Source organism: Pygoscelis adeliae, unplaced genomic scaffold, assembly GCF_000699105.1.
Source record: "Pygoscelis adeliae isolate BGI_AS28 unplaced genomic scaffold, ASM69910v1 Scaffold155, whole genome shotgun sequence".
Classification (NCBI taxonomy): Eukaryota; Metazoa; Chordata; class Aves; order Sphenisciformes; family Spheniscidae; genus Pygoscelis; species Pygoscelis adeliae.
The window spans coordinates 3,946,987-3,964,607 of NW_008824932.1; the positions used below are offsets into that span (position 1 = coordinate 3,946,987).

General features: G+C 43.6%; 1 long non-coding RNA gene across 1 annotated transcript; it reads right to left on the reverse strand.

The window, feature by feature from the left end:
- Positions 1-14,476: 14,476 nt before the first annotated feature.
- On the reverse strand, positions 14,477-17,621 carry LOC103917857. The gene is made up of 3 exons (XR_663648.1): positions 17,502-17,621; positions 16,374-16,511; positions 14,477-15,712 (listed from the first exon to the last, which is right to left on the reverse strand). It is a non-coding gene; the product is annotated as an uncharacterized LOC103917857 (long non-coding RNA).

Sequence of the window (17,621 nt, forward strand, 5' to 3'; positions counted from 1 at the left end):
ATTTGGGGGTTGTTTTTTTTTGGCAGAGTTTCCCGCCCCGTCGATATCCCGCTTCTTGGGCTTGTGGCAGATGCCTCATGAGGGTTAAAGTGCAGGTTTTGGCACCCATACAGGGAAGCGCGGGTGGGCCTCACAGCATTAAGCACGGCTCGAGCGCCGTTGCAGCCCCGCCGGGCTGTGGGAGACGGGGCGGTGCCCTAGCCCCGTCCCCAGACGGGCAGCACCTACCCCGTGTTTTGGCTAACCAAGTATTAACCTTGCTCTGCCCAGCTAAAAAAATGAAAGGCGGTTCGTTCCTTTTCCTATTCCTCACCCTTTGAAGTCTCCCGGATGCCAATTCTGCCCTTCTGAGTCATGTCAGCGGTAGGCGTATGCCTCCGCGGAGGCTCACAGAACGGCATGATGCAAGGCATCTTTATTTATTTATGTTTTGTGTTTTCGTTGCAGTGCATGCCTGAGAAATGAGGGTGCCACCTGAGGCAACGCTTCTGAGCCCAGAGTTAAATATAGGTCATTCAGGAAAGGGCAGTTGCTGTAAAAGGGAAGAGTGTTTCGAAAATGTCCGGTTCTGTAAGTTAGAAGCAGCGTAGTGCCTCGGGAAGTTAGGCTGGTCAGCCAGAAAAAATAAAAAATCCAGGTCCCAGTCGCCAGGGGACTAACTGAAAAGTTAGTGGATGAAAATTGAAATCTGGGTCAAAATATGCCTTGCTCAAGATCCCCCAGAGGAAGTATGTGGCATAGCCAGGAAGAGGATTTCTTTTAGGTGACTCTTAAACCGGACTCTCAATACCAGGGCATCTCGTGATGTACATTTTGCATCCAGCTCCACTTACCTCTGTCATCACTGTTTTCCTACAGGTGCCTCTATGCAGCACGTGCCCTCAGGGCGCAGAAGCAACATACCTCCTCTGAGCTAGTTTACCTTCTGTAAGAGTTAATTTCACCGTTTTTGTCTCTTTGAGTTTGTTACAACCACTTCCCATTGGGACTGTGTGTGTTCACGTATGACATATTTTTTAATCTCCTGATTAGAATTAAGTACATACGCCTAGAGAAGACGTTATATAACAGCAACACAATAAACAACGATTGCAACATGACTATGCAATAGGAACCTGTCCTTTTGAAAATTACACTGCCGTCAAAATGCGGATGAAACAAAGATGAGATGAGAAGGGAAAGACTGTCGTTTGTCCATGTGAAGAATACGGCTTCCACTCTGTTTCAATATAATTTCAATCTTATTTCTCCTCCTAAGTACTTCCTTTGCCAAATGAGGACAACCTCTTATGTTACTATGCTTTTTTTTTTCCATCCCGTGACAGTTAGGATCAAGTCATTTGGAAAGGTGTAGTTTTGACTCTTGTAAAAACAGTTTGCAAAACTGAAGTAAAAAGTAAATTTGTACTGAAACACAGAGTTTTCATTCTGAAAATGTTACAAGAGGACTTTTCAACAAATTGAGTGCTGTTTTCAAAAACCAAAACTTTCCCCGCAAACTGTTTTTGAGGAACTGGCATTTCTTCTTTCAAGAAAGAAGAAAAAGAACAACTTTTACTGTATCCATTACTGCAGATTGCTCTAGATTAACTTCTCTAATCACTGCTTTTGTGCTTCCTTTGATACTGGCCTTATGCTTGTGGCAGCTCTGGACCTTGGCCCCCAGCCTCTCGCCTTCTCTTCACCTAAGCTGCTACTAATGCACATTTTTATCTAAAAGTTGGAAAAGCGCTGACTCACGCTTAGCTGCTGTTCAGTCCGGCACAGTACGCTCAACAAAAAATAAAATTACTCTCCTACCAAGTGATCTCAATTCTCATGTCAAGTAGCTTTATTTTACACCGTGAGCTTACAGCTACAACACGCTAGCGTATGTTGCTAGTTCTAACTTTATTACTAAAAGCTGAATTTGCAGTCTGAGCCTTCTTTTTGTGCGGATTTATGACCCAGTGGGGATATCTGCTATATAGAAATTCACCCGTAGCTCCTCCCTTCATGTCTGAGGTCTGGTCTGTGACTGTCCAAGGAGGAGACAATTACTATTTTTTTAGTGCACATTTTCTATTTCCATACATAACGTACAAAATGAAGTGTCACTAAGACTTAGCCTTTGAGCTTACGCAAAGAACTAATTTAGAGGTTCATTAAGTGCTTATAGTGTTAATTCTAGGTGGGTCAAAGCCAGAAGGAAGACAGGCGGGTGGAGAAGGACAGATTAGCGTAGGAAGAGTTAGCCACCCTATTGCTTAACTGGGTGATCTCGGCTATCTCACATGCGTATCTTACGTACCTTCTGTTAGTCCGGCAGGGAAGTAACGGTTCTTGTGCAGAAGAATGGTTGCCCGTGTTGGAAAGTTCACATCTGTGCGTTGTAGCAGCCTTACACGCGTCTTACACCAACCACAACGACACGCAGAGGTAGGAAGGCCCCCAGAATAACTTACGCTGTGCAGAGAAGAGCTCAGCGTTATCCAAAGCAGTCATTTACTGTTTTTTTTCTGAGGTCCTGTCAGTCCTCTGATTTTAGATATTGATGATACCACTAAATAATGGTGGAAGTTGCTCAGGTGCCCGCTAATCCATACAGAATATTTCCACCTGAATGACATGTTGCCGTCTTTCTGTCCGCGTAAGAAGGGTGACCCTTTTCCTTGACATGTGTATCTTGAAGGTGGCAACAAATCTTTAATTATTTAAACACTGTTTTTATAATCTGATTTAGCACTTACCTTAATCATGTGAAGGGCGGCAGAAATTTTAGAAGAATGTGAAGAGTACGTTACATTAGAATCAAGCTAAATATACATTTTTACAATCAGGCCTTTAAAAGCAGAACATGGCTCTTTTTTAACTTACAGAAAAATATTATCTATATTTTATTGAGAATAAATATTTTGAATAAATATTTTTAATAATTATTTTGAATAAATTTATTTCAAATGGTGACTTTTTCCTTGGTAAGGCTTGATTGTGCTCCACTAAAGCCAGGAACCAAGATTTTTTTTTTTTTTTTTTGAAAGTAAACATCACTTCCAAGAAATCGTACATACATATTTTCAGGTCTTCCTTACATATTCCCTCACCCCCGCAACCATCAGTGATACTTGACCGTTGAAATACCCAGGCGTAAAGAAAAACAAGCATCTCTATCACAGCGGGGAGCAGAATGAGCGCATCCTGCTCCGCAGAGCACCTCAACGCCTGGCTGGAAACACGGGGGTAAGCGTTTCAGGGCTCGACCTCACTGTAAGGTCCTACTGCAGAAAAGAAGAAACAAAATAGCATTTGCATATCGTGGTGGGAAAAACGGTGAGTTCTCCCCCTTTAAAGCCCAGAATCAGGGGGAGGGCTTTTTTTTTTTTTTCATTAAGTGCCTGCATCACTTTGCATGCGATGGTTGCTTTCAGATTTGCATGGACGATATGTGACATGGTAACCGTATGTATAAGACAGTTCCCTCGCTTTCCCATGTTACTATTTTGGGAGGTACAGTAAACAAATCATTCTTTTCATCACAATTTCTACAACCTGAGGGAAGAAATGTGTATTTTTTGTAACAACACAGAGATACGCCCCGGCAAAACAAGCATCCAATGAATGAACCACAGGGTGTTTTTTAATAGATCGTATTGAGGATTCTGCCAAAAGTGGTTCTGCCAAAAGCAGAATCTTACGCCAAATCACTGAAAGAACAACAAAGCTCAGGACAACCAGATAAATGTATAGTTTCAGTGCCTTAATCCCTCCCCTGCAAATCGAAACAATAACTGACTGATTTGTGTACAAGGTTCATAGATTACAACAGCTACAGGGACAATAGGGTCCTGTAAAAACATGATAAATATTCAGAAACGTGATTTACCAGGGCACTGTTACATTTCTCTTCAAAGAAACAGAACAATTTCAAGGCATAGTGTTTCACATCATTTCTATCCACTTTAAGACTTTTTCTTTTCTTTCCTGCATGTCCTGGATGAAGAAAAACCTTGTTTTTATCTTCCTCCATCGCTGCTTCAGAGGACTTCAGGGAGAGGTATAATTCAACATAATAAAGCTACCAGCATATCAGGTAGATCTGTAATATTGGAGGGTTTTTTTTTTCTCTCCTTTCTTCCTTCTACAGATATAATGTAAAAACTACTTTATTTTCTTTAAAAAGGAGCACAGCTGGGTTTTGTTGTTTGTTTGGTTTGAAGGTTTTTTTGACATGGTGGAGGCAGTGGGGGTGGCTGAGAGTTCTGGGGGTGCAGGGAAAGGCTGTGGAGTGGCAGGGCAAGAAGGAGAACAGGCAGCATAAAGTTACTTGCTTGTTCCCTCATGGAAACTCGTTGCTTAGAACATATGGCTGGGCTGTGTTTAAATTTAATTTCTGTTGCATTTAAATGCCACCACAAATAGAGTAAATGCTAAAATATGACAGTCGAAACAGCTCAACAGTTTCAAAATTAAAACAGACTAAAGAGCTTTCAAATATTCTTGCAAGCAGGAAGAAAAAGAGATGTTGAGGGACTACCTCAACCCGATTTTCTCTATGACTGACCTGATTTAACAGACAAAACCCTTGCTGATGGGCACAGCTTAACCCATGCTCTCCCTTAGAGCGCTGTGTATCGCTTTCCGTCCCATCAGCCAACCCAACAGCAGACTCCAGCACCACCGTGTTGCACAAGGTCTGCCCCTAGTGCCGGCGGACTCGGAGTGGACTGTTTGCAGGCGGCGTGCTGAGGACTGGCAGGAGAGACGATGAGGTTGCTGTAATGAGCGCATCATGTAGTGGCACATTTTAAAAACAGGTCTAACCAGACAATGCACATAATAACCAAAATTAATGCTGTCCAACCAGCACTGGCTTCCCTTTCAGTACCTGACCCACTTCAAGATTGTTGGAATAATACATGGAATAACAATGAAGTCCTTAACAGACCAAGTCAAGTCTCAGTTCGAATACAAACTCACATCTCTAATGCGTGCCTTCGACAGTCATCTTGCACGATATGACTGCAAAATACACCAGCAAACTGATGGCCTGTAATTCACCAGCACTGCAGCTTCTCTTACGGCAGCAGTTGCTGTAACTACTGTACCATCGGTTTCTTTCACACCCTACCTTGGTCTCTGTCAAACAAGGACTACAGCAGTACAACGTAACTGTATAAATGCCTGTATCCTCACTACACCGCTACTGCTAGACCAGGGGATGCTATCACATTGAGAAAAAGCAGACTCCTATGTTACAGCCCCATTTTCTAGCTGTGAGACCACTGCCTCACTGTCAAGTGGAGAGTTTTTACAGGCTTTCAGTAGTGTGACAGGAGATTTGGTCAGAGCAAATCTTCTGTGCAACGCTCACATCACAAAAGAAATTCATGCTACAGCAGTTGCAACCAACAGTGAAAGCTGCAATGGTGCGGTTAGACAAATGGTTCAGGTTCAGAAATTTTTCCTACCGCATCACAACAATCTGCTCTTAGAGGGGAACAAGTGTGTACATAGTGTGTCAGAAGATGGCCTGAAAGAGCCAGACACTTCAAAACACTCAAGGCAAATTTTCAGGGGGGGGGAAGAAAAAGTTTCTGTTACAAACCACAGAAGAAAATGTTGTGCACAAACCCAAGTGAAAGTCAAAAGGTTGCGCTAGTACCATCATACTACACAAACACCTACCAAAAGGTTAGGGGTGACCTGATCTTGGTGTATAAAGCACCCACATGGGAAAGTGGTTCCTGAGAGTACTGTCATTTAAATCAAGTAGGAAAAGACAGCTCCACAAAATGGTTGGAAAGTGAAGCAAGATCAAAACCAATGCCACACCAAGGGCAATTATTGCTTAAAACTATTTGCCTACAGATGCGACAGATCCTTTATTATTCAACCTGTCAAATGAAGCTCAGTAACTTGCTAAATACCAAGTCAGAGTCCAAAGGGGAGGAGTTTCGCCAGGACTAGCTAATACCACTCCACTTTCTTCCAAAACAGAAGCTCCGGATTTACTGAGGCACTCACTTCAGTAGTGATACCATCAGCGGCTCTCGGCACCATATACAGATGCGGGTGGGTAATACAGCTATTTGGTAGCATTCACCCACCGCTTTGCTGTGGCACACACGATGCTGGTGGAGAATGCGTGCTCTGAGACGGCTGACAAATTTTTATTCTTATGAGATCTAGTTTCTTAGTACCGATTCAATTTCTTTGGGACTGGAGGAAGTTGCTTTGAAAGTTGAGAGAGAAACACGTTTCAAAGTTTTCACGGTTACACTCACCAGAGATTACTTTATTTGTGGCTGTTACTGACTTTCATGCCTCAGCTATTTTGACATTTCCTGTTAGCTAAGCGACAGAGAATTGGTTGCCTTGCGTACTTAAAATGCCTGTACATTTGTAGCCTTTTCACATTCAGGTAAAAACTCTAGGTTTCCCACGTGGGAATTTCCTCCTCCTGAAATATATGCGTCATTTAAGAAGTTACTTCTGCACAGGAGAAGTCTCTAGCCAGCTGTAGTTTGCATACTTTCCAGGTCCTTTACACTGCCATAGAAAGCCTTGGGCAGCAAAGTGACTAATCTTGTCTCGGGTCAGGTATTTACTGGAGAAGCAGCTGTGCCAGTTTAAGATGTGACTGACATCCAGATGTTTGTCATCGCTCCGCAGCAGCTGTACAGTCAGCCCTATTGCATAGTGGAGAAGACTGTATAAAAAACACGGTGTTTAAATTCCAGCAGAAAGTCAGGTGGGTAAACTCGCATCACTCCTACCTGCTGCCTCTGTGCCGAAACATGTGAGGAGTGCCCCGATGATTTATTCTGACATCTGAGCTGTACCAGGAGGAGGGTAATTTCCTGTTTATGGGTGGGAATGGACATCTTCAAGTGCTACGAAGCCATTGCTACAATGACCGCGTGACTGTAGCCTCAGAAAACAGTCATTATTTTAGAGGGTGCCGGTAAACATCCTCTTCCAGACCTGGCTCTGCAGGCTAAAGATGCCAGGCATCTGGAATGGGCATTCCCAGAAATGAGGGCTCTTCCCATAGCTCCATAAATTGGAATTGTGCTGCTGTTTTCCTAATCTGCCCAAGACAGAGCGTGCTGGTTACTGCAAGCCTGCCTTTGTCAGCTGTTTGAACTAACCCAGCGGAACTTGCCTGAAGCAGAGTAGCGTGCATTTATTCCCCTGGCTACACCTTTTTGGCAGAGTTGTGCCGGTGGTAACTCCTGGCTATGGTGAAAATGCAAAATTGGAGGTAGAGGGAGCAAGACTTTCAGCAGTCAAAGGTGTTTGCGGAGTGGTAATGGCACATGACCACCAAGTATTTAAGCACGTTGCATAGTACAGCTGTCCGTCTCTTTAGTTCTGCGTAAAAAATGTGAAACATCCATGAAAAACACAACTGTCCTTCAGCCGTTAAACAGCTCTCAACTCACAAGGTTGACTTCAATGCAAAAAGCGATCCTTTAACAGATTTTATACCACGACAATAAATTCAGACAAGATCATAGAATCATTAAGGTTGGAAGAGACCTCCAAGATCATCGAGTCCAACCATCAACCCGACATGAGATGCCTCTTTAAACCGTAAGATCATTGCTACTGTCTTTACTACACTGTTATCTAAGGGCCAACAAACAAGACTCATATCCGGCACCAGACAAGCACAAAAAAATAGACAGTCTTCTACAAAAAAGCTCCCAAATGATGTAGATACAGCAGGTTATGGGGAAGGTGTGGCAGGAAGGAAGGAAGGTGTGTTTTCAGGAATGACATTATGGTTCTTGGACTTTCAGTCTGAAAGGAGGCCTAAAGCAAATGAGAAAAAAAACCTTAATCATGTACTAGATATCTTGAACCTGCTGTGAACAGGCGTGAGATCACCTATGTATGCATATGTCTCTCGTGCAGGGAGTCCAGTGGGCTTGGTAAATCAGGCCCACGTGTGCTGACCCTGGCTTTTTGAACAGTCATGACATGGATGCAAGGTAAGGATAAGCTTTTACCTTCAGGAAATGCCTAAATAAATAATGTCCTGGTGAGAGGGCATGGTATGTTAACACTTGGTAGTACAGACCCACTCCCATGAAACGGCTACAGTTTCTCAAGACATTAAAAGACAAAGTGCAGAAAAAACCAAGATGATAATGGGTGAAGAGCTACATACGCTAGAATAAAAATCTATATGCAAGACCATTTCTCCCAGGATGGGCGTGTCAGATGTATGGCAAAATCTTCCTAATATAAATGCAGTGTACATTAACAGAAGTTCATTGTTACTGATGTACTTTACACAAGCCTGCTGTGCTGATAAAAAAATAAAGATATTTGACAGTAACAGCTTTTGCAGGTGGTATTCAGGTTGGCAATCGCATTTCTTAGCGTCTCTTTCTGACCCAAATTCTTTCTAGGGATTGAAATCAATTGTGGCCAGATCTCAAGGCGTATTTGGCTCCAGCTACCTGTCTAGGGGATGTTTTATTCATGTCATTACTAAAATCACTACTTCGATTTAAAATGCTGTTAGAGAGTCTGCAGATTCTGCCCGTATAGCATAAGGCAAGCAATATTCCTCAAATGAGCTACATTGCACCTAGCACTCTTGAAAATCATTTTTTATTGCACGTACCCATTAATTAAATTCCTTAATTTGAGGAAACAGCAAGTTTGATACCACTGTAAAGAAAATCTGCATCTGTAAAACACTTCTGTTTCAGTATGGAGAGAGAATGCTAGTAGTAAATTTAAGACAGGCAATAAGAATTATTTCTGGAATATAATTTTCTTCTTCTCATTTCAGCGGGATCCTGCCATGTCTAGCTGGTAGTGGAGGAATAAAAAAAATCCTGCAAATTGCTTAACTGTAATCTCCCTTTCCTACTTTTCTGTTTCTTCTAACTGAGGAGTTGTAACAACTAGGGATAGGCACGTGCTATCATCAGAAACCTTTTTCGACCGATAATATGGATTCAGTTATAGGCTTCATTACTTTCTATTGGTTTCAGGACTGTAGTATAAAAAACAAAAAGGAGGTGAAAATACAAAACAATCACAATATTCTGGCATTTTCAAAATGATACAATTTCATTTTTTGATCAATATTACTTAACATTTCCTTCAACTGTACTTTAAAGGCCATTGTAAGGGATATTTCTGATGTCTCCAATACGCAGGACAACTGTATGTATACACATATATTAGAAACACTTCCCATTCGTTTGCCTGTGAAAGAAGAGTGTTTATCGCGAAGGCTCCAGCCCCTGTTCCCTGAGTCACTAGGCAAATATTTCCTCCAAGTTCAAGAGGTGCAGCAGCAGGGCCAGTCCCCTCCCAGGCGGGCTGTCGGAGGAGTACCGGGACGGCAGCACTCGTCGGGAGGCACCAGGGCTTCCTCTCCTGACACCCCGCTCCCCCCAGAGCCCTGAGTCCTCCCGGTGGGGTGCAAGGGGGGCTGGCACCCCACCCCTGGGCGGAGGGGTCCAGCTCCCCTGTCTCTCAGCAGCAGGTTAGCAGAGGAAGGGCCACCTCCGCCTTCCCACGGCCCCGTGCAAACGCACCCACCAGCAGCAGCCACCTGCAGGGAGAGGCCAAGGTACGCCAGTGCCCTGGTTTGTCTGCCACCGTCTCTGCGCTCTAGAGGGTCCGACCAAGAGCAGGCCGACCTGCCAGCCTGGCAGCCAGGTCTGTCCTGAGCATTTTTGAGCGTGCCCAGTGCCAGATCCAGGCACCCAGCGCTTTCCAGGTATACGCAGGTACTGAGCAGGGTTTCCTTTTTTTCCTTTCATTTTCTAGAACATAATCTTTGATCTAGGCACCCCGAGTTCCCCCCCAAAAGGCCAGTGTCCTTTTGTGACCTTGCCATCAATCCGCCTGCCTTTAAGAAGGCTCTTAAGTAACTTGCAAGGGTTTGGGTTCACCTTAGCTAAAGACCTTCAAGAATTCTCCTCCTCAAAGATTTCCAATTTTATTTTATTTTTTAAATCAAGAAGGCATCTTAGCAGAACAAGAATTTAACAAATGTGTGCATTAACGAAATACATGTGGGATGAACGTTAACTGCAAACCTTGTCTCTGGTACTGGATTGTTCAGGAAAATAAAAGCAAGTAAACTCTAGGATAGTCCCGAGGTGTTTTAGAAATAACACACACGCAAGCAACGCTTGTGCTATTTTAGCCATTTCATTGTTGAAACGCTATCACAGTTTAGCAACTCCTAGACATCAGGCAACAGTTCAGCAAACCTCGCTTAGTTTGCAGATTTCTTAAAACCAGAAAAGATTTTTCTTCTGCCAAATTAGGGGAAGTCAGCCAAATGGGAAGGTGTAAATCCCGTCCCCTTGTGTACTCAGTGCCTCTAGCCGTTCTCAGGACCTGGTGGAGGTTGAAGTTGCCTGCTATTAGCAACTAGAAAAAGCATGAGGCAGCATGCCAGCTTCTAAATTAAACAAACAAAAATCCTTTTCTTGTTAACTTTTAAAGACGCGTATATTTCTTTCACACCTAGCGCTCGATACATGGTCAAGTTTAAGTGAGCGGCTGGAAAAGTACCAAAGACTTATATACACTTACATTGCTCAAAGAAAGGCTGCATTTTTGAATGTGTCCCAAGGATCTAGGAAGACATCCCTCGCTCCATCTCCAGGCCAGCTGGACTATTAGGAGTTGGGAAGATTTTTGATCAGAGTGAAAAGTCCTAAAGATCATTTCACAAGCTCCATCAATCAGCCTAATGCTGGCCCAGTTGCCAGAGCAGAAACACGTCTAAAGAATTTTTCAATTAGTTAAAAGGGTGATTCATTTCATTGTAGATTTTCTCTCAGGGAGAGTGGCATGGGTTTGTTGTGTTTTTTTTTTTTTTTTATTTTTTATTTAATGCTGCTTTCACATTTCAGAACTGCCCTGACTTCAAAGACTTATCCCAATGAACAGTCAGACATCCAAAAAAAGCCCTTATTCAAATACATCTGTTACCCTTAATAACATATTCCAAACAATTCTTCACCATGGGTAAGAGAACACATATATAAATGCATTTCTGAAAGGGGAAGAAATGATTAGAAGTGACTTGTTCATTGAACTTTTGTGTAATGTATCGCTGGTACATCATATACAGGAGTATGTGTGTGGTGTTACCACATACACTCGGGTCCCAGTAAATAGAGTACTGGGCTGTTCAAAGAGTGACATACGGTGCTTACTAACAAGAGAACATGTGTAGATGCCTATAAGAAGAAATGCTATGATATTCCAGAGTTGCTTTTTAGTGTTTGTAGGAAAGCATCCAGAAAGAAGAGAAGAGCATCAAAGTCTGGCTCTGCATACCTTCTGCCAAACTCCTAAAAAACTCGCTAGGAAGCCAGTACGGTCTGAAGAGTGCTAAATAGCTGAAAAAAACGTGGTGAAATAGATGCGATTCCTTCCGTAGGGAAAATTGATTTTCTAGTCATATCTCCCCGGAGCCCAAACCATTAACACTCTCCGTCCCTCTCTTCGTGGCTCCTCTTCCACTTCTCCTCTCTTTCCTAGATATTCGCCACCAAAAAAAAAATCCAAGCCAGCCTTCCCTGCATAGAAATCTACACCATACCAACCAATCCTTTACGTACCTCTGCCAAGCTCTTTCCACGCGTGTCAGCATTAGCTTAGGACATTATTTTTAGGATTTTCCCTTCTGATTGAAGCTTTTTGCACTAACCTCTGTGACTTCCCCTTCCTGTGCGCAGCTGCCCCAGCCATCAAGGTCTTCGAAACTGCCACAGCGCTGAACGCAAACCGGAGCAAGGCAGGAGGCTCTCATTGCTGCAAAGTCGTTACTTGTGCCAGATGTCTTTCTTTACGAATATACTTTTATATATATACACACACATATATACACGTGTGTATGTATATATATTTTTTATTCTCAGTAGAGAGTTCTAGTTTGCTTACCAACAAGACATAGCTTAAGACCTACCTCCTCATTCACAGTAGCATACATATTACTGACACGTCTCTTAAGGAGGCCTTCTAAACGTGAAACTTAAACACTTAATTAAAAATTAATATGCCTTTCAGGCCTACTTGCACATGAAATCCACTGGAGCCCAGCTGCTGCATGTGGTGAGGAGGTGGCCAAGCTGGCTGTCAGATGCACACAGTGCTTGATCAGACTCACTGCTGACAGGAGCTTCATCCAAGGTCTCATTTCTGCAGCCATAAGGAAAAAAGACGTCTGCTTTAGGTTGTCAGGAATTTAACTATTAGAGCAGGATTTTTACTCACAATGTTTTCTCCTTGGTATTACGCGATGGGTGGAACGCAGAGGATTTTGCTCTGTGTTTTAATGACCTGTGGCAATGGCAGAAATTGTCATTCAAGGATTTCCCAGGCCTACGAGAATGACTTGGCTTGAAGGATTGTGCGTCCAAACAAACAGATTACCCAATAAAATCTATTACTTTCCTGGTGCTCGTCAGTCCTAGTCCTATGAATCAAGAGCTCTGTTGGGTAATCCTGCGTCTTAATTATATTTTGGTGACATGCATGGATTTGAAAGATTCTTCAGGATTACTTTGACCACAAAGTGCTGTGGTGCTGGATGGCTGTTCAAACAGCTCTGCCTCATTTTCCCTTTGTTTAAGCATTGTGCAAGGAAGTATTTGCAATGCACAAGAAGATGCAGGGATCATAGGAACAATCCTGAATGTGGGACAGATTTTTGGATAATCATGACATAAGCAGTACTTGTCAGAAGGGCCCAAAGCCTGGGCAGCCTGCGTGACAGCAGCGACCTTGCTGCTCAGGGCCAGGCGCTGTTTTGGCATCAGAATATTCCATTGCTATTCCCATCTCTTATCCCCAAAGCATGGGAACGAAGGTGTATAGCTGAGGATGTTGGCCTATATTAGAAAAACAGCCTCAAAAGGTAGTCTAATATTTCTTTCTCAGCTTAGGTGTGGAAGCAGGCAATGATATCTCCTCTTTAATGCCCATACTTACAGGTGAGGCGAGGGAAGACGGGTTGCCCTAGAAGCCCCAGCCAGTTCCATACCTAAAACGGCACTACAATTTTTGGTAGCTGGATGTTGCCACAGGGCAAAATGAGGAACGAAGCTGTTGGCTTAGGGGCAGCAAAGGGAAGTCTGGTAAGCAGCAGAAGCCAATGTAACTTAGAGTCTGTCATCTCAATGGCCACTCCTTTGAAAGACTTGGTGCCACAGATTTGGGTTGGCTTTACCTGTGGTATTCCCTCCTGCATCTCTGCTTTCAGCTGTAGTTCAGGTTACAGTAACTAGCCTATACACGTTACTGGACAGCAGGATTACTGTTGTTTTTAATGTATTACACCATCAGGCAAGCTGTTGGGACAGAACAGCTGGACAAGTTGGAGCTAGCCTCCTCCCAATTAGCTGCTTGGTGGTTCTGCTTCTCAGTTAGAAACTCACATCTCTCCAGTTTTACCTTCGTACTTGCTTCTTTCAGCTAACAAAAGAAAGTCCAGAGTACAGATCTGATGGCCAGCAGCTCTGGAGTTACATGCTGGATCATCTCCCCTATGCCCCATTGCACGTTGAGCTGCTTTTCCGTTTTCCCTTAGGAAAAGGTGGACACCACCATTCACCTGCATTACAAGTATCACGTGTACGAGGCTTTGAAAAGGTGGTACAGCATACTCTGGTAAGTGATGTTTGCTTTATACAGTGTACAGGCCCATCAAGCAAAAATAAATTAACATTTTAAAATTAATCCACAAATTAGTTTTAACCTATTTCTCACAAACGCTGCTACTGGCAAAGGACTGTGAGGGTGCCTGGTCCTTCGGGCTCCTCACCAGCCTGGTAGTCTTTTCTAGCAGCACGCACATACTGCATGCTGCAGTGGCTATGCTGTGTGGCACAGATTTTCCCAGTCAAGGTTGATTTGGAGCTGGCTTGTTTGCATTGCAGTGCTTCAGAAATACTCAGCTTTCCCTTTCCCAGAAGGCTGTTCTGTCAGAGAAGGAAAAAGAAGGCAGAAAAGAAAGGGGGAAACTAGCCAAGCAGCAACAAAGGAGGTGAGCAAAGCCACAGCACGCTCCTTGAGGGGCTGCAGGCACTGCTGTGTGTGCAGCAGAGAGGACAAATTACTCCAACAGCAGTGTGATCCTGCACACTTTGAAACAGTTACACGCACACAAACAAATTACAGCGTGCTTGCTGGCCACGCAAACAAAATACAGTGCGTTTGCTGTCTCCATAATATTCCATGCAGCCAAAGTTAGCATTGCACCTCTGAGCTGTAATTCGTATTACAGTACAGCTCCCGTTTTACATGTGCGTATACAAATCATCCCGCTTCACTAATTCCACAGCCATGTCCCACCCTAGCTCTTGTACCCCCCCTCCATGAAAGACCAGGACTTGGACTTCCCTTGCTTTGAGCAGTGAGTGCAGCAGTCCTGGTCAGGAATAAAAGGAGCAAAGCTGGCACACACACGCACAGCAGTAAGGGGTTAGCTGCAGCCGCAAACAGTTTTTTAAAAGGCCAATGACATGTCCAGATTTGGGCAGCTTTCTGCTACGTCCATCGTGAGGACAGTGACGGTTTCCAAGTGGATGACAAACCTACACTGGAGCATGGGACACGTGCACACTAACTGGCCAGTTCTGATCCTACTAGTGGCCTAGAGCTGAGCTCAAGCTATTTATCCTGCTTCTTGGACAGCTTTTACAGTCTTTGTCAAGTTCTTTGTAGCTACAACTAAACTGCTTCATCCAGCTGGGGCAGAACTAGCTCAAGCGAACTAGAGAGGGGGAGCAGATACACGTTCTTATTCTAAACAAAATAGCCTTTCAACAAAATAATTCATCTTAAAATAAGAGAGAGATGATTATTCCCTAGCCTCGCTCAAAGACACACTATATAGAACCATTTCTGATGAAACCAACTGGGTTTGGCAAAATTATCAGAGGAAAAATCAATCTCGAGGGGAATTGCTGGAGATCTCAAATATACGTAGCTCCTCATTTAATATTAAAACCCTCAAAATCTCAGTTGTATTATATCTAGTATTCATATCAGTGCAAAATCAAGCACAAATCCAAAACCAGAACAAAGACTGCTATTGTCCCCGAATCAAACCGTAAGAGCTATTGGATAGCCACAGTACATGATAAACAGACCAAAAAGGTGCAGTGCATTTTCAGTAGCTAGCCTGGGCTAGTAAGACTTTTTTACTATTGCTAGTTTACAGAAGGGTACTGTCTGTTCCTGAGGATTCGTGCAATCAGCCACAGCAGAAGTCAGACCAACAATTTAAACTTTGGGGTGAATCTTTTTAAACATCCAGTGCTAGCTGTTTTGGCTATATTGTTCTCATTTGTGGGGGAAGGACCTTCCTGCATTACAATATAAATAAATTCATTGTATAGAGATACACAGGGGAGACAGAATACACAATAAACATCAGAAAGTGCATCAGAGGGATCATTCCTCAGGTTTTCTTGGTAGTGTAGAGCTTAGCTCTTCTCCGCTCCACACATCATCTCAACAGACGGTGCCTTTCAAGTCTGTTCATCGTTCATTGGATGGAGGGGGTGGTTTAAGGCTGAAAGGAAAATTATGGAGATTTTTGGGTAAGCCTCCGAAGGGATTCGCCAGGGTGACAGCCACTCCCCATCACACGATGCAGCCGCACTCGTCCCTACCCAGCCCTCCAAGGACAAATGGCTGGCGAGTCAGGTGCTGGTTAGATCATCACCGACACCTACAGTTTCGAAAGGAGAGATCAAAAAGGAGATTACAATTGTAGGTGGAGATGCAGAAAACACAAGGCTACCTTCAACTATCACTTACTGCTTGCTATCAGCTAGTCTGTATCTGAGTTTCTTATCCCACCAAATCACCCTACCACAGACAGGCGGGTCACTTCAATTCTCCAGTTAAGCCCTTACCCCTTGTAGAGCCCATTACAAAAAATAAAGCTGCTCTAACAACCAACCAGCATCTGTTGCCGTCCTCACTCCTGATCACGGCATTTCTCCCTGTGCAGGAGGAATAAGAGCCTTCATCCCACTGTGCCTTTGAAGACCCACGGGCACACACTGGGCACAGAGGCAAGCACTTCATTCTTTCAGTCTTCCTTCCGTTTCACTAGAATCTAAATTTCTTCCTTAGAACTTACATTCTTTTAACTCATTAGCCATCCTTGCTTGGACATTTAAAAACTCCGGGTTAATGCTTGACAAATCTACAGACTTTCCTTAGAGCTCCTTAGCCGCCTCTCTCAGCTCTTTGGACCTCTCTCATATTACCATCACAGATTTCCACCTGGATTTTCCAGGAGAGTTTACTACTCCCTGTTTACCACTCCCTAATTACTTACAAACTTTATGTCTCTTGCTTAAGCAAGGGAAGATTTTGTATACCTCCTCCTTTTCCCGAAGTGCGTTGCTGTCAAAGCTCAGGTTCATTTCTTCTTGGGGATCATGGGAGCTGTAGTCCTCTGAAAACTGAGACTGTGCTGGGCTTGTGCCCCTCCTAAAGCTGTAGAACAGTTTGTCCCTCTCGACAAAAAAAGATGTTAAACCTCACCTTTGCACAGAATGGATCCAAGTATTTTTCAGTAAAAGATACCACGTGGGATACAGCTCACAGATTCAGTTCAAACGAGGAAAGCTAGAGCAAACATGCATTTGTTAATAATGGTATGAGAAATCTAAGCACGCTGTATAATTAATACTATTGCAAAATATTACTCAGAGGAGTAAAAGCAGCAAGGAAGCTGAATGTTACATCTAAAGCACCAAGAAAGCATCCGTGGTAGGTGCTTTGGTGGGAAAGGGTAGCCAAGCTCACTAGAGGGAAGAGCTGTTTGGTTTGAACAAGGCTGGATGCAATGGAGGCTGGGGCAGAACTCAGACAAGAGGAAAGTAAAACCATCGGCATATTCAGTAAGATTTGCAATTTAACAGTTACAGGTCTAATTAAGACCCACAGCCACAGGAAACCTGAGTCCACCTCTTAAGAACAAAACCCCAGATATTTAATATGCCACAATGGAGGATTACTAGATTATCATTTCCAAAAGTAAAGCAGCAATTTCTGACAATATTAAAGCCAAATAAAGCTAGGGCCAGCACTTACCAGCTGTTGGTTTGACATTATTGGGGATGTGCTGCTAAATTGCTTTGGGTTCTTGAACTGGGCCCTTGGAGTTTTTTGAGTTACATAGCAGATGATAGGTGACGTGAGTAGTACCTGAAAGGCCCTCTTTCCAAAGCACGGGGAAGGGACGCCGGTGGGATGGAAGAGAAGTGTACCACACACCCCTCAGGCACAACCTTGTTCAACAGCACAGCCTGCACAGGCTGCTATTACACTATTTCTTCGTTTGACACAAGCACCTTAAAGTTTGTAGTTACTTTTCCAAAGGAACAAGACGCTAGAAAGCGGACCAAACAGCTCCATATGCTAATACGTTCGAGCTACGTGGCTCGGAGTACAATACAGATGTAATAGCGCAGCACCAAAGATTGATGAGCCTTGGCTTTTACCCATTTTTGCATTATTCTTGACTGCATTCTTCCAGTCTCCTGGATAACTGTGCCGTCTGTGAGCTGCAGCAGAAGCGAGCCTGGCCCAGGCAGTCGAGACAAATGATTCTTTGTAGCTCG